The sequence below is a fragment of the Rattus norvegicus genome, chromosome 8 (assembly GCF_036323735.1).
Source record: "Rattus norvegicus strain BN/NHsdMcwi chromosome 8, GRCr8, whole genome shotgun sequence".
Lineage (NCBI taxonomy): Eukaryota > Metazoa > Chordata > Mammalia > Rodentia > Muridae > Rattus > Rattus norvegicus.
Genome location: NC_086026.1, coordinates 121200348 through 121224084, shown reverse-complemented (window position 1 = coordinate 121224084; position 23737 = coordinate 121200348). Strand labels below are relative to the sequence as shown.

The window sequence follows — 23737 nt, the reverse complement described above, 5'->3', positions numbered from 1 at the left end:
AGCAACAAGTCAAGAGGGTTTTTGCTTTTAAGTGCAATATAAAGTCTTGTAATAGAAAAGTAATAGGTACAAAGAAACACAAGGAAAGAAAATCAGATTCAGGAGCTAGAACAAAATGAGCCAAAGACAAGTCTACATTTTGTTTAAGCTGATTGAAGGGCCAGGGAGCTCACACTGCATAGCAGGCTTTCCAGACAAATCTGGTTGAGGAGCTGGGGTGTAGGTCAGTGGGTAGCTTGCTGGTCTCACATGCTCAATCCTTGGTCTCCATTCCTAGCACCCAAAAGCATATCTGTAACCCAAGAAGACCTGAAGTAGAAGTGGGAGGATCAGAAAGTCAAGGTCATCCTCTCCTGTATAAGAGTTTGGGGCTAGCCTGGGCTACACACAAACAAACAATGTTGAACAAATATATAATAACAGCAATGATAGAAAATAGCAAATGTCTCGCACCCAGCATACAGAAGGGCTCATAAGGCAACAATTAAAAGCCAAAGAGCTAGGGAAATACAAAACAGGTAAGAATGGAAAGCAGAACTTTTCCTAAAAGTCTATCCAAATAGTGATTAGATGATGTATTTGGGCTTCTATTGCAGACAACAGAGAAGTCAGAGAAAATCCCAAGGCATTGCATTGAGAAATTGGCAATGATTCAAACAATGCCAGCCTTACCTCTGAGATCCTGGTGGCAGAAGGTACTGCTTCCTGGTGAGCTGTGTGTCTGTGTTTGTGAAACTTCAATATATCTATGCCCAATGACTACACCCTTCTACCTCTATATACATTCATCAAACGCACACATATAAAGGATATTTGCAAAATATTTATAGACCAGGGTTTCAGAAATGGCTCAACAGTTACACCTTTGCCAGGTGAGCAAGACAATCAGAGTTTGGATCCCCAGAACCTATGTAAACTTAGAGTGGGTGTTGGGGCTCACGCATAATTCCAGCCTCAGGAGGTGGGAGCAACTCTTGGTTTGAAGGAGACCATGCATCACAGAAGAAGACAGAAGACTAATGAAGGAAGATCTCTAGCCTTTACCTTGGGCATGAATATGCATACCATACACATACATAAGAAAAAAAGAATATTTTGAAAAATATCACAAACAACCTAACATTAAACTAAATGGTATGGAGCTGTTGGCACAAAGTAATATAACTTCACTTATACACTGTATAATAATGACCATAAATGAATGGTAACTATAGGCATTAATACAAATGCAAACAAAATGCTTGCTGAAAAAGCCAGATACTTAAAGAAAATATTCTGAACTATTTTGCATAGTTCAAATTTTAAATGTACAAAATTGAGTTTTGACCTTGAAAGTTAGAACAGGAATTACAGGAAAGAGAAGTTTTGGGCACTTGTCATTTGTACTTTGATCTAGTGCTCACTTCTGATAATTTGCAATTAGTGTCCTTTCCTTTAAGTAGTGTCACTTCTTGTAAGTGAACGTTCACTGCAAGTATGCTATAATAAATGTTTTAAATTAATGCTTAATATATATTTGAATTGAGGTTCTCCTGCTTGTGCAGCAATACTTTACCACCAAAAAGACCTCTTCTCATTACTCAGATTCTGGAACAAATAAAATTATCTAAAATAGTATTCAGCTCCAGAAAAGGCACAACACACACACACACACACACACACACACACACACACACACACAATGGTACACACAGTCAGCACCACTAATGGTACATGCTAAAATCATATCAAACTTGTTCAATTTGGATGTTATTAGCTGATAATTCCTACTAGTTCAAAAAATGACAAACATTGGATCTGTGTATAAGATTAATACTATTGAATTATATGGGATATGACCACTGAATTGATTTTGAACATGAACTCATTCCACATAAATACAATGAAGTCACTAATTAAAATCAGAATCTGGGTGCTAGGAAGAGGATTTTCCAGTGCTAAAGGGCTCCTTGCACAAGCAGAAGGAGTTGAATTCTAAGTTCCCAGAACCCACACAAACAGCAGTGACATAGCACTCATCTGTGATCCCAGGGCTCCTGAGGACAGGTGGGAAACAGAGGAAGGTGAATTCTGAATCCTAGAGGGTCAGCTAGTGGGGTGTGTTTACTGGAAAAAAAAAAAAAAAACAAGGAAGGTACCATTAGACCAAACCCTCATGAGGAGAGTCCTGAAACCTGAACCAGAGACAAAGACCTACAGGCAGTTGAGGAAGAAATAGGGTTCCCCAGAGAAGAGCTAAGCAATTGGTTATCCAATACCAGATGGCCATCCCTGAGAACGTGCATTCAAGTGACATTATAGGTGCCAGGCAGACTGTATTTGTGTGCTTAGGAATACACACAAATATAGACATACATATGTAGCAACAATTAAAGAAAAAAGACATCACAAATTTGAAAAGAAATAAAAAGCAAGGAAGAAGGAAAATAACACGAGGATAAGAGGGCACATCTGCACCTCTGGCTGCTTAAGATTAGCTTTGTCTGTCTGTTTAGTATTAGCTTTGTTTGTTCGAGTGTTGGTTTTTGTAAGAGGCTGGCTTTTAACTCATTGCTTATCTAGGGATGACACTGAGCTTCTGTTCCTCCTGCCTCCTCTTCAGAATGTTGAATTGGCAGTTACTCCTCACTGTGCCCAGCTTCATCATAGTTAGCAATGCCACTTGCATCCACAGATTCCAGTTCGTTAGTTCCTGTTCCTTCCTAAAGCTGAGGGAAAATTTTTAGAGCATTTCACCTCTTTGGGTTGAGTCACATATCTTTAAAGTTGAACAATTCCTTCATTTTCTTTTCTTTTCTCTGTAAAGGCCTAAAAGTAAAATTTACACTAATCATTTAAAAGACTCTAGCAATATGATGTAATTCTAATAAAACATTTCTATCTCTCTATTTATCTATTTATATACTTTGAAAGATGGCAGAGTCTAAATGTTAGTAAAGGTTATTTCTGTGTGATCGAATCTGCAATGGTTTCTGCAACCTTCCTATTCACCACCTCTGTGTTGCTTAAATTCTTTATAAATAGCATAGTTCTTTTATACTGAAGTTTGAAAAATACTGACTCAAAAAAATACCAGCATCCAAGCTAAATTTTTTGTGTCAACCATATCAGCCCTGTACATAATTCTAATTTCATTTGTAAGTAGTTTTAATTTTCTTTAACAATAATAGATAGGGAACTAGAGAGATTCCTCAGCAGCGAAGACTTTGGATTCCTCTAGCAGGTGACCAGAGTTTGATTCCCAGCACCGATATTGGGATTGCAACTGTCAAATAACTCCATCTTCAGGGAATCTGAACTCCATGAGCCCCCTGTACTCAAGTACATACACACACACACACACACACACACACACACACACACACACACACACGGAGTTAGATAACTAAGATTTGTTACTGACAGTGTAGCTGACTGGAAGAGTACTTGTCTAGAATGTGCGAGAAGCTAGGTTGTAAAGAGACTCAACTGAGCTTGTAGAAATACTCTCAACCAGCATGATTTTCAAGCTATTATGAGTACCCAAGCCCAACAAAACTAGAGATAGATTCAAACAAGGAAATGCTGACTTTGTTAAACTCTTGAGGTGAAAATTCAAAAACAGAACCAGCAGGTCATATAGATTTGATACGTGCCTAGGACTTACATGTAAAGGAATGTAGAGAGGCATTATCTTGCGACATCATAACAATTTGTCAAATTTTCTCAAATGAGAAAGGTATTCAACTATCAGCCCACAGAGCCTCAGACTGGTAGAGAACATGCCAATTAGTCAAGATTCTTTTACATTTATAGGACTTCCTTGGCAGTCCTGTAATCATAAGGTAGATTTTAATTCAGAAAGACACTGATAGAAATATTGTCTATATATCTGTCCATCTTTTAAGTAATAGTCCTGATAATGGTCTACACTTTGGACATTTTGCCCTCCTTGGCTCTGCCTGCCTCATAGTATGTAGCACACTTTAACTTGTGTTTCAATTTCCTTCTTAAAGGATAATATGTTATGTTGTGTCCTCAAGTAATCACAAGAATGTTCTCAAATGTTACATGATCAACTGGCTGAATAAGGGACTGACCAAGTAAGTCACTGAATCCTTCCTTACTCATCTTACAAGTTAAATTTGTTGTTCTCTGTAAAGTATCCTCTGTGTGGCAATACCTTTATGGTCTAGTTGTTACACTAATGACATCTTGTCTATCCATTCAACAAAGGACTCAAGTTTTACTTGAAGGTACATGATTCTGCAACTATATAGCAGAAACTCAAAATATTACTTCTACTGAGTTGGGTTCCACACAGCAGTTACATTCATAATCTTCAGTCTCCAATAGAGTTCTGATTAAAGTATTTAATCTTTAAGTCAAGTAGAACAGGAAGAAATGAGACAAACTCGTGATTAACTATTTTAGTAGAGATTGAGCCCTTAATACAATTAATCATTTTTCACATAGTTCAAGTAAATTATATGGGTGTCGTCTTTGTATCTTCAATTCCATTTGCACTGACACCCTTTCCTAACAAGCTTTAAGAAACAGTTCATCTGTTTTGAATGAAAACAGCCTAAAAGTACAATAAAGACAGCAATCCTTGAATATTTCCAACATGGTTATCATTAGCATCTTATTTAGTAGTATATTAAAGTTTATTGAAAAGCATAACCTTGTGTCAAAAATCCCATGTGATGATGGAAGAGGTAATTTTAAAATATTATTACCTATTGAGTATTTGAGGACTGAATTTTGGTCACTGGTAGACCAGTTGCCCAAAATGATCAAAGCCTTGAGTCTGATCCATTGTACAGCTTTTAGATACAATTGCATTAATGTGAGTACCCCTAATTGATGTGACTATTACTAATTTTCTTCTATCCCCAAATTATTTATTTTGGGTGCAGTGAACTTTATTGATGGTATTCAAGAGAGAAGGGAGGGCTCCCCAGGCCCCTCCTGTTCTTATGGGGTCTGGGATGGAATCGTGAGGGAGATGCTCAGTGTTGGGGGCTGAGCTGGGATGGGGACTCCTCAGCAACTGAGGGCCTCTCTCTTGCTCTCAGTATCTTTGCTGGGCTGGGTGGTCCAGGGTTTCTTACTCCTTGGAGGCCATGTAGGCCATGAGGTCCACCACCCTGTTGCTGTACCTGTAGTCATTGTCATACCAGGAAATGAGCTTTACAAAGTTGTCATTGAGCACAATGCCAGCCCCAGCATCAAAAGTGAAAGAGTAGGAGTTGCTGTTGAAGTCTCAGGAGACAACCTGGTCCTCAGTGTAGCCCAGGATGCCCTTTAGTGGGCCCTCAGACGCCTGCTTCACCACCTTCTTGATGTCATCATACTTGGCAGGTTTCTCCAGGCGGCATGTCAGATCCTCAATGGATACATTGGGGGTAGGAACATGGAAGGCCATGCCAGTGAGTTTCCCATTCAGCTCTGGTATAACCTTGCCCACAGCCTTGGCAGCACCAGTGGATGCAGGGATGATGTTCTGGGCTGCCCCACGGCCATCATGCCACAGCTTTCCAGAGGGGCCATCCACAGTCTACTGAGTGGCAGTGATGGCATGGACTGTAGTCATGTAGCCCTTCCACGATGCCAAAGTTGTCATGGATGACCTTGGCCGGGGTGGGGGGGCAAGCAGTTGGTGGTGCAGGATGCATTGCTGATAATCTTGAGGGAGTTGTCATATTTCTCGTGGTTCACACCCATCACAAACATGGGGGCATTGGCTGATGGGGCAGAGATGATGACCCTCTAGGACCTACCCTTCAAGTCAGTGGTGAAGATGCCAGTAGACTCCACGACATACTCAGCACCAGCGTCACCCCATTTGATGTTAGCGGGATCTCGCTCCTGGAAGATGGCGATGGGCTTCCCGTGGATGACAAGCTTCCCATTCTCAGCCTTGACTGTGTCATTGAACTTGCCATGGGTAGAGTCATACTGGAACATGTAGACCAGGTAGTTGAGGTCAATGAAGGGATCATTGATGGCAACAATGTCCACTTTGCCAGGTGTAGAGCAGAAGGCAGCTCTATTAACCGGGCACCCAATACGGCCAAATCCGTTCACACCGACCTTCACCATCTTGTCTATGAGACGAGACTGGCACTGCAGGAGAAGATGCAGCTGTCTCTGAAATAGGGATGGCAGAGAGCCTCAAATGATTTTTTAAAATAGTATCTAATTTATTTTCATGCTCAGACTCTCTTTGTTCTTCCAAATCTTTAGCTACGCTAAAGCTGAAAATTTTCCATGAATTTCCTAGTGTGTATTTTTTCACGTATTGTTTTACCTGATCAACAAGGGACTTAAGTGACTTAATAAACACCTTCCTATCTTGGGGGGAGACTAAGGACTTGAAAACTGAAAGCAGTAACTTATCTACACTGGAAGGAAATAAAACATTTGTTGGGACATAAACTCTCCATGAACATGAAGTTCCTACATTTTGTCTATGTCCTACAGATTCATGGATCTTTAACAACTCATAAGTTTGAACAAACTCCCCAAAAATTGCAAGATGAACATCACAGGGACCTTTCCGATTGTTTCAAAAATACAAGCACACATACATAATTTCAAATCCCCCCTGCTATTATAACAGTTCATTCTGAATGCTTTTTAAAATCTTCTTGGATAAAGGTACCAAAATGAAAGGGCCAAACTGTAGACATGTAGGGTAGTAGACAGAAAATAGAGCTTTAAAAATGTTTATAGCTTAGGTTAATTTTAATTTTATCAGTTGCCAACTTTCAGGAGTCAGTTCTCTCCTTCTACCACGTAGGATTCAGGGATAAAAGTCAAGTTCTCAGTCTTGGTGGCAAGTACTCTTCCCCCACTGGTCCATCTTGCCAGGCACAATCTTAGACTTGATGCTAGTTGCTATTAGGACATGATGTGCCTCTTATATCTGTGCATAAAAATGCCCAGAAAATAAAACTGTCATTGTTAGAATATCTGTGTGATTGCTTTTCTGTTAGCTTAGGTCTCGTTTCTAAGAACACTATTCTTGTATGTTTTTCTTCTCATTTCCACTTCAGCCTCTCTCAGTATGTTGGGTATAACGTTTTAGTTTGACACTATGTCCCTGACAATATCCCCCATATTTGTTTGTCCCCCAATGTCATCTTCCTCTCTGTGCTACTTTTGTTCTTGTATTAGTTTTCTTTCCTGACTTCAGTCAGCTTTTGGAAAATTCAAATTTAATGTGTATAATGCTATTTTAATGTGGCAACCTCTCCAATTTGCTCTTTTCTTTCAGTAAAAAAAATAGTAATAATCTCATTGCTTATGTTGACCCTAAAGAGGACTTTTTTTGAATGGTTCTATTACCTTGCAATAATTACTCAAATAATTAAAATAATATATGCTTTCTTGTATCACATTCCTCCTGATTTTTATCATTGTTACTGCATTGCGTAAGTCTAATACTGGTATCGTTTTAATGATTATAATAATTTGACTCAAGACATTTTTCTACATGCTGGAAAATGTTGTGGGAGGTGGGTAGGGGCACTGGCATCTGATATCTGTTGTAGTGTTTACTTCAGCAATACTTTCAAATTGTTTTTGTGGAGCTTTCTAGAGTTGATGAGACATCCAGGAGAGTCCCAGAACCGATCTGGGTTTTGAGATTTTATTTCAGCTTGCGTCAGTCACTAGAAGCCCTGTCAGTCAGTGTCCCACAGCACTCAGCTGAATTATAAAGAACATGATGATGCACCTTCAGCCGCTTTCCTTCCTGCTCAATTACCTGCCATTCTCTCTTCTTCCGTCCACCTTGTCCTGAGGGGCCAGTAGGATGAATCACAAACTCAGAAAATTAAGAAAAGCCAGGAGTCCAGGGAGTTTTGGGGTCAGAAGAGGACAGCGAGAACTGTCAGAAACCTTCAAATTTAGGGCTATGACTAATATATTGGTTCCCCCAGAAAGGTGTTTGTGATTTAAATTGATCTCATAATATGTTAGAAATGTGGGTAGGGACTGAAATTCATACCAAAGATGACAGGCACACACTGAGATGGCAGATTTAAAAAACCTGTACACCAGATACTAGCCAGTCGTGGAGAGCTAACATCACCCTGGAAGAAGGTAGATGCTGGTCCTATTCCAAGCATCCATGGTGCCTGTAGTAAACTTCTCTGGCTTCTGACTGTGGGTACCCCTGGGGGAATTTTATATCTAGCTTCTCAGCCATTTAAATCAGGTCTGAGTGAGCCTGGCACAGGAAGATGGCTACCAGTTAGGGATGCTCTCACAGAACTGTTTAAACATGGAATAGAGTCTTCAGGACTATTTAGTTCAGTTATTATCTCTCACAGTCGTTCCCACGGTTAGGGTTAGGCAAATTCTTTTAATCCCAGCACTTGCAAGGGAGAGGCAGGCAGATCTGTGAGTTCAAGGCCAGGCCTGGTCTAAAGGGCAAGTTTCAGGACACCCAGGGCTACACAGAGAAACCCTGTCTTAAACAAAAACAAACAAATAAACAAATAAATAAACAAAACCAAAAAGAAAAGAAGGGGAAAGAATGAGAAATGTCTTTTAGAAGTGTTGGTTTGTAATTCTAAACTTTTTCCCTGATGATTATATTTATAATTAAATTGGTGAGATAAAAATAAGTAAAATACAACAACAACAACAACAAAACAAGGAAAAAGTAAAGATATACCCAAGCCAATTCCATTATTGGTAGAAATACATTAATATATCACATTGGTTTTAGTCATTTCTTTTCAAATTATGGACAAGCACCATGGCAAGGTAAGGAGGGAAATAAAACAGCTTTGGGGGTTGGGTCTTTCTTTCTACCCTGTGGGTCACAGGGCTTGAACTCAGGCTTCATTGAGTCCACCCCAACCCATTATGTCATGTCTTCATACCAGTTTAGCATATATATCCTTTCATGGTGTGTGTGTGTGTGTGTGTGTGTGTGTGTGTGTGTGTGTGTGTGTGTGTGTGATCTTATTTTTCATTTCATTTTCTCAAGCAGCCACGCAAAGACTCAAAAGCCTGCTTTGTACTAACAAGAAGAGTTTTACAGCATAATGCTTCAGACCCGTTACTGTCTTAGTGCATTTTTTGCTATGTGGCATTCGCTATTACTTTAAGGATCTCCTCGGGGTCATTACTTTAAATAGTCCTTCAAACAGGATTCTTCTCCATGACGTAATGAAGTAAGTTTAGGATTGGACTTTTTAGCTTGGAGAGCACATGGATGTTTAAGGGTGCAGTGCCACCAATTGCCTTGTGCAGAACAGGTACTGTTCTGTGATTCTAACCCACGAACACCACTTGACATCATCTGTGCCCGTAGCTGCCCCTCAGTACTTACAACTATACCTGGGTAAGAGCTGACTAGGGAATGAATTGAGTTTTCAAAATTGTACTTTTAAAATTACCGAAAAGGACAAAATATTATTGTGAATTTAGTAGTGATTGATAGTTAATTATCTGAACAAAGTCTTTCACTGTTTTTCTACAAGAGTCCTATTTTTTTTAAAAAAAATACATCCACGATTATGTTGCATTATCTCCTTTCCTGAAATGGATCCCTCCTTATTTGAAATATCTTTCATTTTGTCATTTGCATTTTAATTTGTTCAAAGTCATTTTATATTAAAAGAAATATATTAGTTTTTTTTAGGTAATAAAAATCTATCAGTATTTTATATTATGGTTTCTCAGCCTACTGTCAAAATATGAAATTCCTTCAACAACCTAAAATTATACTTCTGCTAAAATTATATCTCTGCTTTAATATTTGTGTAGATTTATTTCACTGAAATTACATAGTAATACATCTACAGTTAATATGATGTTAGATAGGATTCTAGCATAACTCCACAATTTATCCAAACACAATTTATTGAATTAATTATCTTATCCATCATTTGAAATTCCAATTATATTATATAATAAGTGGCTGTAATAAGTTTTGAGGCCTATTTCTCATGTGTGTAGTCATTTCTACTCCATGTTTGTCTTTTTCTGAGCCAAATTTTACTCTTATTCATTTTTGAACACTAAAAATTTCAACTGGCTCCATTTGTTTTCTTGCCGGTGAACTATGGTGGTTACTTGTGTATTCCCAATGAAATGTTAAGTAGAATTAGCTTGAAATCGATATGAGTAATGTACCGAATCTATGAATCAAAAGGATATAAAAAGCAAACATTTTTAAAAGAATTTATCCCTTAGCAAAATCTATGTCAGGCAGAAGGAAATATCCAGGCGCCATCTCAACTCCCATATAGCATACCTTGAGATTTTTATTATGCTGATTCATAGATCAGGTCTAGTGACCAAAGAATACACTTTTAAAGCAATTTTATTCAAAAAAATCTGTTGATGAAATGAAGGACTATACCTACTATATAACAATTAAAATTAAACCTACAAAGTTGTACAATTAGGTTCTGTATGAGGCCTGTTCTTTAATCTCATGATTGTTGTTTCCAGAACAGACTTCTTAAGTCTGGCACCATATTTTCTTCTCTATATCTTGTTCTGGGTTTCACTGTAAAAAGTTATCCGCAAACTCAAGGTCACCTAGATTTCCTCCTGTGATTTGTTCTAGATTTGTAGTTTCCTTCTTTTATAGGTAGGTATATGATCTACTTACATTTAATTCTGTGAAAGCTGAAAGGTCTGTGTCTAGATTTTTCTTCAGTACATGCACATCCAATTGTTTGAACAACAGTTACTAAAAAGACAGCACTGTCTCCAAGGATTTGCCTTTCTTCCTTTGTCAAAGATTAGTCGGCTATTTTTGTGTGAATCTATTTCTGGGCTCTCTATTCTCTTCTACTGATCTATACACTCTCTCTCTAGCCAGCACCATGCTGTCTCCCTCACTGTGGTTTTTATAGTAAGTCTTGACGTCAAGTGATATGATCTTTTGAAATTCATTATTTTGCTTCAACAAAACTGCTGGCCAACTCACAATGATTCTGTTTATGATATATTTTTTGCTACTTTTTAATCATTCAAAAGTGATACGAATTAAGTTGATAAGTGCTATATGTTAAATTTTGATCTTTCTAGGCCTGGAAATTGCATGGAAAGCACTTGTGACCCAGAGAATTGACAGTGAACTGCAGTATCCAGTAAGCCATGAAACTGTGGGCATGCATAGCCACACCCTGTCTTGTGTTGTTTTCCTAGGCCTGGATTCTTGGGTTGGATATATTAAGTGCATTTTTTTATTAAAATAAATTCAGAGTTAATAAGTCTAAAAATATTTACATTGTACTCTCTATCCTAGGCCTTTAGTCTTATTGACTATACAGTCGGCTTGTCATGAATACAAGTAGCCTGATGACATTTGGGAGGGATTGAAAGAATCTAAAGATCAAAGTAGGAGAATTGATATCTTAACGGTATTAGATCTTTCAGTTTTCAATGAATTAATTCCTTGAAGTTGTTCATCAGTTGTGTAATTATCAACATGTAGAATCTACACATACTTTGGTAGACTTTTATCTAAGAGTTTAATTTTGTGGAGTGTTATTTTAATAGTGTTGAAGTTCATTTCATATCCCAGTCACTCATCCTTAATACATAGGAGGGTAATTTTGTATATTTGTCTGTCTTCTACAATTTCACCCATCTCTTGGTACATTCTTGGAGTTTGTACCTTGAGAGAGAAAAATGAGTTCTAAAAATTGTCCTCTGACCTCCACACACCTGTGCTGTCACACACACGCACACACACACACACACACACCACATAAATAGATAAATAGAATTATCTATTCTGACATTCAAGTAAATGCAAATAAGGAAATGCTTGTTTATGTTATGTTATTTATTTAATTAATTCTCCTACCCTATGACCCTACCTAGAGCTAGAACTGGAGGGTTTTATAGAATAATGAGAAAGGAATGTTTTCAATCTCAGAGGGTCAATAGTCTGTATCTCTACAACAAGTCAGATATGATTGGTACGCCTTCGTAATGTGTTACTTATGAGATTGGGGAAATTCTCTTCCCAGTTCACCAAGAGATTTCGATCAATGAGGTGGTAGATCATGCTATACTCCTTTTAAAGAAAAAAAAAACAATTCTTGTAAATTTACCTTCATGGTGAATTACATACTTACACATTTTAAATGGTGACTCAGTATCCTCAAAATAAGTAAATCCCGTACACCCAAACGTGTTTGGTCTATGCATCATTGAGTTAAATAAATGTGTCCTAGACATTCTTGCAATAGCTTTATGTGGGGTTGGAATTACATTAGAATAATATTAGTCTCAGAATAATTAATAATTATTGAATTTGTTATTAAGTGACTTGTGGCAAGTAAATATCTTTCAGCTTATCATTTGCTCAATGTCTTAATAGTCTAATCGGCCTATTCAGATTGTGTATTATGTTGAGTTAGCTTTGGAATTTAATAACTCCTAAGAAATGAATTCTGTTTATATGAGTTGTCATATATTGGGGCAATAGATTTGTATATTACTTTGTTGTTTTTTTAAATATTAATGGGATCAATATCACTTTTGAACTTGACAATTCACATTAATTTTTTATTTAGCCCATCTAAGGATTTATTGGTATATTGTAGTCTTCTTAAGAACAGGTGTTTGTTTCATAAGTTATTTTTTCAATTTTTTTCTGTTTCTGATTTCTGGAAGGTTATGTTTTTGCTACTTATTATTTTTTCTTGCTTTATGTTTAAATTGATTTTATTTTCTTATTTTCATAAATCAGAATCCTGGATTATTGAATTTATATCCTTTCCCCTCACTTACCTGCATTAATTTCCCACTGGATACCTCTGTCACTTACTCCAATATTTCAATAAGTAGCATTTATTTCATTTGATTCAGATGAAATTTCCCTTGAAACATGTTGTTTTGTTCATGTGTTCTGTTTTATTTTCTTTGTTTTCCTTTTTACTTTTGAGACAGATTCTCATTTTACAGCCAAAATGTCTTGGGAAGCATTAAAGCCTGGGATCCCTAGAACTAGCAGTTATTCTCCTGCCTCAGCCTCCTAAGTAAAAAATGATAGGTACCTCTACCCATGATTAGCTTTCGGAGAAACTTTAAGCAGAAGAGAAATGGGATCTCTCTTATTTTGTATTACCTATTTACTGTGTGTGTGTGTGTGTGTGTGTGTGTGTGTGTGTGTGTGTGTATGTGTGCTGAAGTGTGTACCTCATTGTGTGTGAAGCAGTCAGAGGACTACATGTTGAAGTTGGTACTCTCTTTCCATGTCATTGGTGCTGGGAATCAAACACTGGCTTTATGGGGGTCACCTTTACCCACTAAGCCATCTTACCTTCCTTATTTATTTATTTATTTATTTATTTACTTACCACATTTAAAAGCCTTAGAGTATAAACACTCAATTAGGAAGAAGTAGGGAAGAAAACATTAGAGACAGATTAGAAATAATTTGAAACTGTCTCCTCCTGTGCTCTAGTGTAATGGTCATTGCATCTGTGGCTCTTGCACATATAAAATACCAGTAGGATTACTGAAAATGTGCTTGATTTTATTTGGTTTTAATTAATGATCATTGAAACTTAGTGAACAAATTTCTCTAAAGTAAGTTTCCATTTAATGTCCTGCTGGTGTCTTCACAGGGATATATTTTACATTAACGAATGTGTCAAAAAGACATCTTAGCCACACTGCAATGTTCAGGTTAAGGGCACAAATTATTTCTTGACTCATGCTTAAACACTTCTCTATTATCAGAAGCAATACGCTAATTCATTTCAGATGTTTCTTGTTGTTTTTCTCTAATGTAACATGGTAATGTGATATTTAGCACTTTATATGGATCATTTGAATTGACTGGATACTTATCAAACTAATTTTAATCAAATCAAATTACTGTTTAATTTTTACATGATTATATTGACTTTCTAATAAAAAATCCAAGCATGAACAAATTTTTAAATTTAAAGCAAAATGGGGAAGGAGAAATAGCTCAGTAGTTAAGAGTGAGGGATCCTCTTGTAGAAGAAAAAATTTCAATTCCCAGAGCTTATATGGTGGCTCACAACCTCCTGTCAACCCAGCTATAGAATAGTTGACACCATGTTATAGATTCGGTGAACACCACGCACATTATGTGCACACTTAAATAGACCCAGAAAGAGAGTGAGAGAGAGAGTGCGCTCATGACCATGTTGGAGGAGGTGTATCATTGGAGGTGGACTTTGCTCACTCCAAGAGGAGTTCTCTCTCTCTCTCTCTCTCTCTCTCTCTCTCTCTCTCTCTCTCTCTCTCACACACACACACACACACACACACACACACACACACACACGCACAATTAAAATTCTTAAATGAATAAATTTAAAGCAAAAATAATGAATGGTTCAGAATTGAGAAGACATTCAAGAAATGAATCAAAATAAAAATGTAAAGACTGAAGGACAAAACAATTACCATAGAATAATTGAATAGAAATCACTATTTCTCCCTGTTCTAGAAATGAATTAAAATCTTATGGTTTAAGAACATTATCTGCAATGTATTTCTCTCAGCAAACCCATATTAAATACCCATGTTGTCTTTCCAACAACTACCCCAAAGAAAAGAACCTGACTGTAATGGCTATTTTGGGTTGTCAACTTGTCTATATCTGAAATGAACTACTATCCAGAGTTGGAAGGCTCACCTATGATCCAGATCTTGAGGCTGGAAGACACAAGTTTCTGATCTGTATCTTGGTGTGGAGATTTTGAGGCACAGTGACCATAAAAGCTTAGGCCCAGGCAAGGTAGTACACACCTTTAATTCCAAGAGACTAAGGCAAGGTGATCTCAGAGTTCAAGGTCAGCCTGGGACAAAACATGTCCAGATCCAGGCTTGGTTGTACACACTTTTAATCTGGGCCATACCTTCCAATGGAGACCTACATAAGGACGTTGGGAGAAGGAAGATTCACTGTTGTTCTCCTGCTTGCATTTACTCACCAACACGTCTGTCGGAGCCTACTTCTACAGAAGACCAGCTGAAACAGCTAGCCTCATGGGACTGAGCAACTACTAGATCCTTGGACTTCCCATCCACAGCTGCCCATTGTTGGGGAGTTGGACTACAGACTAAGTCATCACATTAAATTCCCTCAATATAGAGAGACATTCCATAATTTCTGTGACTCTAGAGAACCCTGAATAATACATATTATATCCATGCTGTGCAGACAGGTAGACAGGCAGACAGGCAGACAGGCAGACAGGCAGACAGGCAGACAGGCAGACAGGCAGACAGATGGAGGAAAACCATGGATTCACCTGTTGCCATACCTCACTACTTGGGCAGGAGGAGGACTCCTAGAAGCCCGCTAATCACATGGCCCGGCTGGAGCAAGAGCCATTCCAAGGTGTATGAATGTGTATGTAGTAGACAGTTGAGAGAGAAAGAGGGACAGCAGAGGTTTTGCATTATGAAGAGAGCTGGAATGTAGGGTTGTGGGTCCCATATATGCTTCACCAGAGGGCTCAGCTGCTCAGGGAGGCAGAGCATGGAAAGTGACCACGCTTACCCAACATTGTTGCCAGGCAGATGTCTGCCTGTAGGGAAGCCCTGGGACATGCTCTGGAGGTGAGAAAGTACAGTCTAAGGTGTGGGATAGCTGGAGCTATTCAGGGGTCCCCGGGCCTGGGAAAAGGCTGGGGCCAACTGGTTCTCAAGCTCTTGAACCAGGCACCGCTGGGAGCCACAGAAGAGCAGAGAAAAGAATGGGTACCCGCAGGCTGGGTCTAGCCCGGAGGTAGGTGGGGGAAAGGTCCTGCAAGGAGAGAGTTCTTGGTTTGTGTGAAGTTGGCTTGAGCTTGGCTTGGTGGCAACCATGCCTGGGAGCATAAAGAGGCCTTCTATGGGAGATTAGACAGTGGCTCTATAAGCGAAGGCCTTCTCCATGGCTCCCCCACAGCAGATTCTGATGAAAAGAGGCAGTCCATGGTTTTAAGGCATTTATTGTCATGGTGGAAAGTGGATGAGTAAAACCATACCCCACTTCTCAGGGTGAGCCTTTTGCAGGGAGGAGTGTCTGGAAAAGAAAGCTTATTGGCTAAGCCTCCAGGCCTTTAGGTACCTCATTATAATAGAGAGCTGCCTTGAGCCTCTGTGACCACAAGTCATATCCTCTGCATGTGGAGGTGCTTGGGGCATTGCCTTTACGTAACTGATGGCCATAAATCTACGGGGGTGGGGTGAGGGGGTGGAAGAGTGACCTGGTGCCCAGGAACAGGCAAAGCACCTACCATCCCTTTGGGTTCTCCAGGGTTTCAAGCCTTAGTTCAACTGGGAACCAGGCTACCTTCATGGTCCCACAGTGGAACTGGAAACACAGGGGTGGAGAGGAGCATCTTGCTGTAAGTAGCAAACCCAGCCACTTCAGGCTATGGTGAGGTCCCAGCCTGTGCTATAATGCACATGGCCATGCAGCAACAGAGGTCTGGGTCAATGTCTGTGACTCATATTACCACTAAAGACAATGCGGATTTCCCTGGTCTAGCCAGTCACCTGTACATATCCAAGGGCTGTGCAGAGCTGGCCCCACCTCTCACTGGCTACAGCACTTGGGAGACTAGGCCCAGCACCTTGCCTGGTTGGCAGAGTTGGCCCTGGTGGCAGAGGGCACAGGTGAGTCAGCCGTGAGGTCATGAGAGCGAGAGAGCTGACCCTGCCCCTGCTGGCTGCAGCACTGGGTGAGCTAGCAGGTGCAGTGCTGGAAAGCTTGCCCTGGTGTTGCTGACGCTAGAGAGCTGGTGGGATGACCAACTCAGCTACCACCCAGGTCTAGATCAAGGCCTTTGAGTTGGTCCATCCCCAAAATCAACCTCATCTATGAACTGTTGGGGCATATGAAAGAACCAGTCCTGCAGATCCAAAGCTGTAGGATCTCCATGACACCATGGGCAAACAACAGGATAACCAAGAGGAATTCCAGTGAGGATCCAGGATTGGTGGTGTTGTAGAAGCCAGAGGCTGAGAACCAGACCAGTGACTCCTTGCAATAAACATTTGCAAGTAAATATGTGTGGACAAAAAGTGTACTGTAAAATATACTGTGACACACTGTAGCTTCCATGAACAGATGTTTCCTCTGCTTTTGTTTGTTTGTTTGTTTGTTTTCTTTGGACGAGGAGGTTGCAAGGACAAAGGGCAGATATGAAGAGATGAGGAGATAAGTAGGACTGGGGTGCATGATGTGATACAAAGAATCAACAAAAAGCTTTTTAAAAAAACAAAGGAAATGGTGAGTTTTAGTCACAAAAATTCATATGAAAATGTTGTAAAATATCTTTCATTACAAAAGTAAAACTTTTCATGAGTCCTTTGATTATTTATCAGATAGGACATTTTCCTAATATGTGTGTGTGTGTGTGTGTGTGTGTGTGTGTGTGTGTGTGTGTGTGTGTGTGAGTGTGTGTGTGAGAGAGAAAGAGAGAGAGAGAGAGAGAGAGAGAGAGGAGGGGGAGAGCTGTAAAGGTGGGCACAAGGGTACAAGCACTTGGCCGATGGAGGCAGGAGAATCCTGGACTCAACAGTAGTCTGAAATACAGTTTGGTGGGGGTGGGGGAAGAGCAAATAGGTCAGGCTGAGTATCATTAGCACAACACAGAGTATGTGAGGTAAACCTAGACAATCAAGGGAGGAGAGGACGTGAAAGGATGGCAGACGAGGTGATGGGTGTACTCATTAATCTGAATTGATAATTACATAAAGCACACAGGAAGGAATCAAAACATCACATTATACTTAATAAATATGTACCATTATTAACTCGGTAACAAACAAATTAGAAACTAATGTGTATGTGGAGGTAAGTGATTAAAGGCTGGAGAGCCAAGCAGGTGATGTTGGGTACAGGTGAGATATGGGAACATTACAACTCACTCTGCGGTTTAATCTTTTGTTGTAATTGTTTTATGATTAAAACAATCTCTTAGAAATCAAGTGATTAAAAATATTAAAAACCCAAAATCTTTTTACTCTGAAATGGTCATGCAATGTAAGATTCACAACCCAGTTAAGAATTCTTTTTCGAGGGGTTGGGGATTTAGCTCAGTGGCAGAGCACTTGCCTAGCAAGCGCAAGGCCCTGGGTTCGGTCCCCAGCTCCGAAAAAAAGAATTAAAAAAAAAAAAAAGAATTCTTTTTCGTGAAACGGAATAGAAGTTCACAAAACTCAACTCCAAATGCATCAAGGCCCTTGATATAAAACCTGGTACCTTGGAACTGGTAGAGGAGAAAGAAGAGACCATACTTCAACATATAAGATTTCTGAATAAGACTCAGATAGCATAAAAGAGGACCATGTATCATGTGATGCACTTGTATCTCAGGAAACAAAAATCTCTCTACAGCAAAGTGTGAAGCAAGTGGAGAGTCTTCCCACAGAGTGGGTCAAGGTCTTTGTGGCTACTCATCCAGCAGGGGTTAGTGTCCAGAATATTATTCCAAAGACTGCAACAGATTAAGAACATAAGCAACCAATTAAAATGGCCTATAGAGCTGAACAGAAATTCTCAAGAGATGGGAATGGCTTAAAAAAAAAAACACTTTTAAAAGTGCTCAACATCTTTATCTGTCAGAGAAATGCAAATTAAAGCTATTTCCACCTCAGCCCAGTCAGGATGGTTGCCAAAAGAAATACAAATAACTACAAATGCTGGGGCGGATGTGGTGAAAGGGGAACTTGTAACACTTTCGGTAGACTGGGCACTTGTGCAACCACCTTGGAAATCAGTCTGAAGGTTTCTCAAAGCAACTAGAATTAGCACTACGATATGACCCAGCTATAACTCATGGACATAAACCCCGTGGACTTTTCATAGTACGGCAGAGACACCTGCATATCCATGTTCATTGTTGGTCTAGTCACGGTATCTGGGGAATGGGACCTACTTAGATGTACTTCAGCAGATGACTACACAAGACACATGTGGTCTGTATGCACATATTGAGCTCAAAAACAAACAAACAAACAAACAAACAAACAAAAACTGCATACTAACTAATGGAACCAAAAATTATCCTATCAAGTGAGGTAACTCAACCATAGAGAAACAAACCTGTATGTGAACTCTCATTCATGGACCAGAGCTCCAAATCTTTTGCATGTTTACTTTGGAACAGTGGAAGCCAGGAAACTAGAAAGGGGCCTTTTGGTTGGAGACATGTTAAGGGAGGGGAGGCCTAGTAGATTTGTAGGTAAAACAAAAGTCTGGGGGGCGTGCGGGAGTATGGGAGGAACATAAGAATGGAGAGAAAGGCTGTGGCAAGCCACATGGAAGCATGCTATTTTTCACCCTAACTTTTTACAAACTAGGTGGGAAGATAGTAACCACCTGTGAGAAGGAAGAAGAAAAGGGAATACCGCAGTTAGCAGGACAGGAAAAGAGGAGTGATGGTGGTTTCACCAAAACTAAGAGAGGATCTATGACAGACTCTATGGAAACAACTATTTAGTAAGCAACTTTCAAAACAGAACTATAATAAAATAAATTTCAAAGGAAGGAAAGGAGGGAGAATATATAATTATACTATAAGTCTCTATCTATGTCTATCTCTATATCATCCCTATCTAATAGGTAATAGATAGACAGATAGATAGATAGACAGACAGACAGACAGACAGACAGACAGATAGAGGAATCATCATTACTTAGTAGAACACACTTGTAATTTCAATGCTGGGGAAGCAAAGGCAGGTAGTTCCTGGAGTTCCCTGCATACTCAGTCTAACCTACTGAGTCAACTTCAGGCCAGTGAGAGACCCTCTCTCACAAACAAGAGGTTCCCTGGTCACATACACATACATGTAAATATGCACCCATGCACATATATGCAAAAGTTGAATGCCTCTTTCCAACCTTGTTCTGCCGAGCATGTACTACATATTCAAATGATAAGTGTTCAGTTCCCTTTATGATAATGCAAAACATATTGTATATATTTACTAGAATTAAACAGCTTATGTTTCCATGTTTTGTGAAATCACCACAGTATATGGGAAGGTTGACAGTAAGAGGTGACAGTGAAGTCACATCATTGGAGGGTGCTTGTTAGTTGAGTCAAGAAAGAGGCCCATAAGTCTAACATTGCTAATGCCATGTCAATGTTTTCTTAAAACAAAAACAGACTTGTTTGTACAATATTCAATTATTTTAATTCTTTGAATAAGTGAAGAGTTGAATAATTCAAATATTCAAACTATCAAAGACATAAATGACAGAATAATTTCTCTTCTCTCTTATAACATATAAACAAGTTGTGGCTCTGAAGAAAACAATTGCTTATGTATGACCAAGCAGAAGTGTGGAAGTACATGTTGAAATTGAAACTACTTGCAAGATTAGCTAATTTATAGATTCCTCTACCTGGAATCCATAGTTAGAAGATTTTAAATATCATTAATAATTGTATATAAATTATAAAAAATGAAAATAACCATTGAAAGAATTTACAAATGATTATAGTGCCCTTTGATTATGCAGACTATAACTTGATATTCACAAAAGTGAATTTTTACATGGGACTTTTATGACTTGGGCAGTTTTAAAACTGATGTTCTAATTTGAATGTCTGATTAAATCATTTAAAAATCATAAACTAAGTTTTGTCTTTGGGAAAAATAGTATTTCAGTTTATGACTCTGAAAGGAAAAGCTATACCTAATAAGAACATTCTGGAAAGCTTGCTGATTAACTGGAGTTTTGTAGAGCGGAAATTTAGAATCTTGCAGATCTGAAGTAACCTTGAGTTATCTTAGTTGGCACTCCTTGCTGGCCCCCTGTCTGTCCTAATACCTCTGTCAGGTAAAATGACACCTGTAGGGTATATCAGCTTAATAGACCACTAGAACTACAAAAACAAAATTTAAGGGTATAATCAAATAGTGTCTAAAACCATTATCAGAAATTTCCCTGCTTAAGCAGCCTACCTGATGCTCTCTTAAGAACACCTGCCTGGTGTCTTAGCTTGTAACGTCGTCCTGTTCTAAAATCCATTCAAATATAATTGCTTACTTGATAGAGCTTGTCATTGGGGGTGGGAGGGTAACCCAAATCTCTGTTCCCAAGTCATTACTGACATAAGGAAAACTCTCATCCATGTGAGGAGGAAACTGATTGGTCAATACGTGATCTGACATTTCTTAGAGGGTGACAGTTTGAAGTGAGCGGTTACTGAGGTTCTGAATGACACATGGGCGTTTTCTGTGTCTACTAAAGACGATTCCAACAAGGGCAGAGACACATCACTAACAAGACTCACTGCACATTGACTTAGTCATACTAAATACCCTAGGAATCCCATGTCAGAATGGGACAGTTCACATCCTTTGAACAGGACCCGAACTTCATTTCTGTTCCTTCCCATTCATGGAAGCTGCTAGAATCTAGCTATGAGGGTCAGCTGTGATTTGAACACATTCTAACATGACATTCCAAGGGTAAAGTATAAGCAGATGCTTCAACATGGCCCTTTGATTGGAACACTAGGCTCTCAGGTCCAGACTTCTCACTGGTATTTGGAAGACCTAGAGGGTCTTTCAGCTTCTCTAATTCTTAGCGACAACACCCTCCTGGACCACTTACACTCTCACTCCATCTCTGGTCCCCAGTTTTTGTTGTTTACTCTTGGCCAAGAAAGTACTGATTTCCTGGGAGGAAGGTTGCTATGGAGATGGTAGGCCTTGGATCACTGAGCTTCTGGGAATTCTGGAACCCTACAACTTTGGATTCTGGTACCAATCCGTTCAAGTTACTAGATACTCACCTGAAAGGGCCCAGTCCCATGTAAACCAAAAGCTCCCTACCCTGGCTCAATATTGCTCTAAAAATTTTCATCTGATGTCAGGAAAGAAATAGAATTCTGTTTATTATATGTTGAGTCCCTATTTTTCATCCATTTGTAAGGTTTTAAACTTTTTCTGTATCATATCACCTAGGAAAATCTATTTTGAAAACGTTCCATGTGTGGAGGTCAGAGGACACCCTTGTGTGTTGGTCTTTGCTGTCTACGTTGCTTTGAGACACGTCCTCTCTCTGGTTTTCTGTCACTGCATCCACCAGCCCAGCTGGTCCATGAGCGTCCCTGTGTTCTGTCTCCACTTCCCATCCTGCACAGGAGCACCGAAGTTGCAGACATACTGGGACTATGCCTGACTTTACATGAGTCCAGGAATCTAAACACACATTCTCTTTCTTGTATGCCAAGCTCTTTCCCGAACAAAGTCAACCCCCCAGACCCAAATCTTTGATATTTGTAAGGTAATATTATTGTTTTATATTTAAATCAATTTTGATACTCTTCATTTATCCTCAAATTTAAATAGCCTAATAATAAATAGGCAACACACACACACACACACACACACGCACACACACACACAGAAGGGATATAATTTTTTATAAACTTATCTCTATGGCCACAGTTAATTGGTCTAGTTAGGTGAATTAACATGCCCAGCATCCCTTTCTCCCCCTCACTCTCCTGATAAGAAGATCTAAAATCTTTTTATTGGCAAGTTACTCATATACAATTCATTATTATTCATAACAACCTTCCTTTCCTTTTAATTGTGTTATACACTTCATTCTACATAATTAGAATTTTGTACCTTCTGGTCTCCATCTTTTCATACCTCCCCCCACTCTTAAATTTAACTTCCCAACCCTGGTAACTATTGTGTTAACCTCTGCTACTTTGCACTCAGGTTCTTTAGATTCTACAAGTGAGTTGGTTTGAATAGAAAATGCCCCCTAGGTTCATGTTTCTGAACACTTGGTCTCTAGCTAGTGGCACTGTTTGGGAAGGTTACAGAGGTTTTAAAAGGTTGAGCCTTGCTGGAGGAGAGCTTAGAGCTATCTCCTCTCCTCTCTCCTCTTCTCTCTCCTCTTTTCTCTTTTCTTCTCTCCTCTCCTCTTCTCTCTTCCCCTCCTCTCCCCTCCCCTCTTCTCCCCTCCCCTCCCCTCTGCTCCCCTCTCCTCCCTTCTCTACTCATCTCCTCTCCTCTTCTCTTCTTGTCTCTTCTCTCCTCTCTTCTCTTCCCCTCATACCCCACTCCTGTCCTCTCTTCTTCTCCCCTCTCCTCCTCATGCCTTCCTTGCTAGGTTAGGTTCAAGCCATCTGGAAGCATTAATCTTTCTCCTGTAAATTGCATTTGGTCAGAGTATTTTAGCAAAGCAACCGAAAGGTAACTAATATGATGTGTGAAGTCATACATAATGTTATTTCTGCGTCTGTCTTATTTCACTAACACAATACCCTCTGGATTTGCCCAGAATGGTTCAGAGAACTGGAGCTCCTTTTGTGGGGTTACATATTTCAGTGGTCCTATGTTTAGTTGTCTATCAAGTCCTTTATTGTTTTTTGATGAACAATTTGATTAATTCCATTTGGGCTGTTGTGAAAGACATGGGGATGCTGGGTCTGTGGTGAGCCCTGGATGGCTTTTCCTCTCCCCATATTCCTGGGAGTCTGCATGTGTAATCACACTGGTTCCTTCATCAGCTTAAGAGCCCCCACACTATTTTTCACAGTTGTTATGCAATCTTTTCTTCTACTAAATAGTGAGGCAAACACTATCTTCTCTTTTTGCTAGAGACCATATTACCAGAGGTGGTGGTTTGAATGAGAATGGCTCCCATAGACTCTTATGTTTGAATACTTGGTCCCCAGTGGCCTTCCTGGAAGACACATGCACTGGCAGCAGACTGGGGTTCAAAAGATGGGTGCAAATCCCAGTGTGCTCT

General features: G+C 39.4%; 1 pseudogene; it reads right to left on the bottom strand.

Annotated features, from left to right (window-relative positions):
• Positions 1-4322: 4322 nt before the first annotated feature.
• LOC120094385 (glyceraldehyde-3-phosphate dehydrogenase-like) lies at positions 4323-21659 on the bottom strand (annotated as a pseudogene).
• Positions 21660-23737: the final 2078 nt, after the last annotated feature.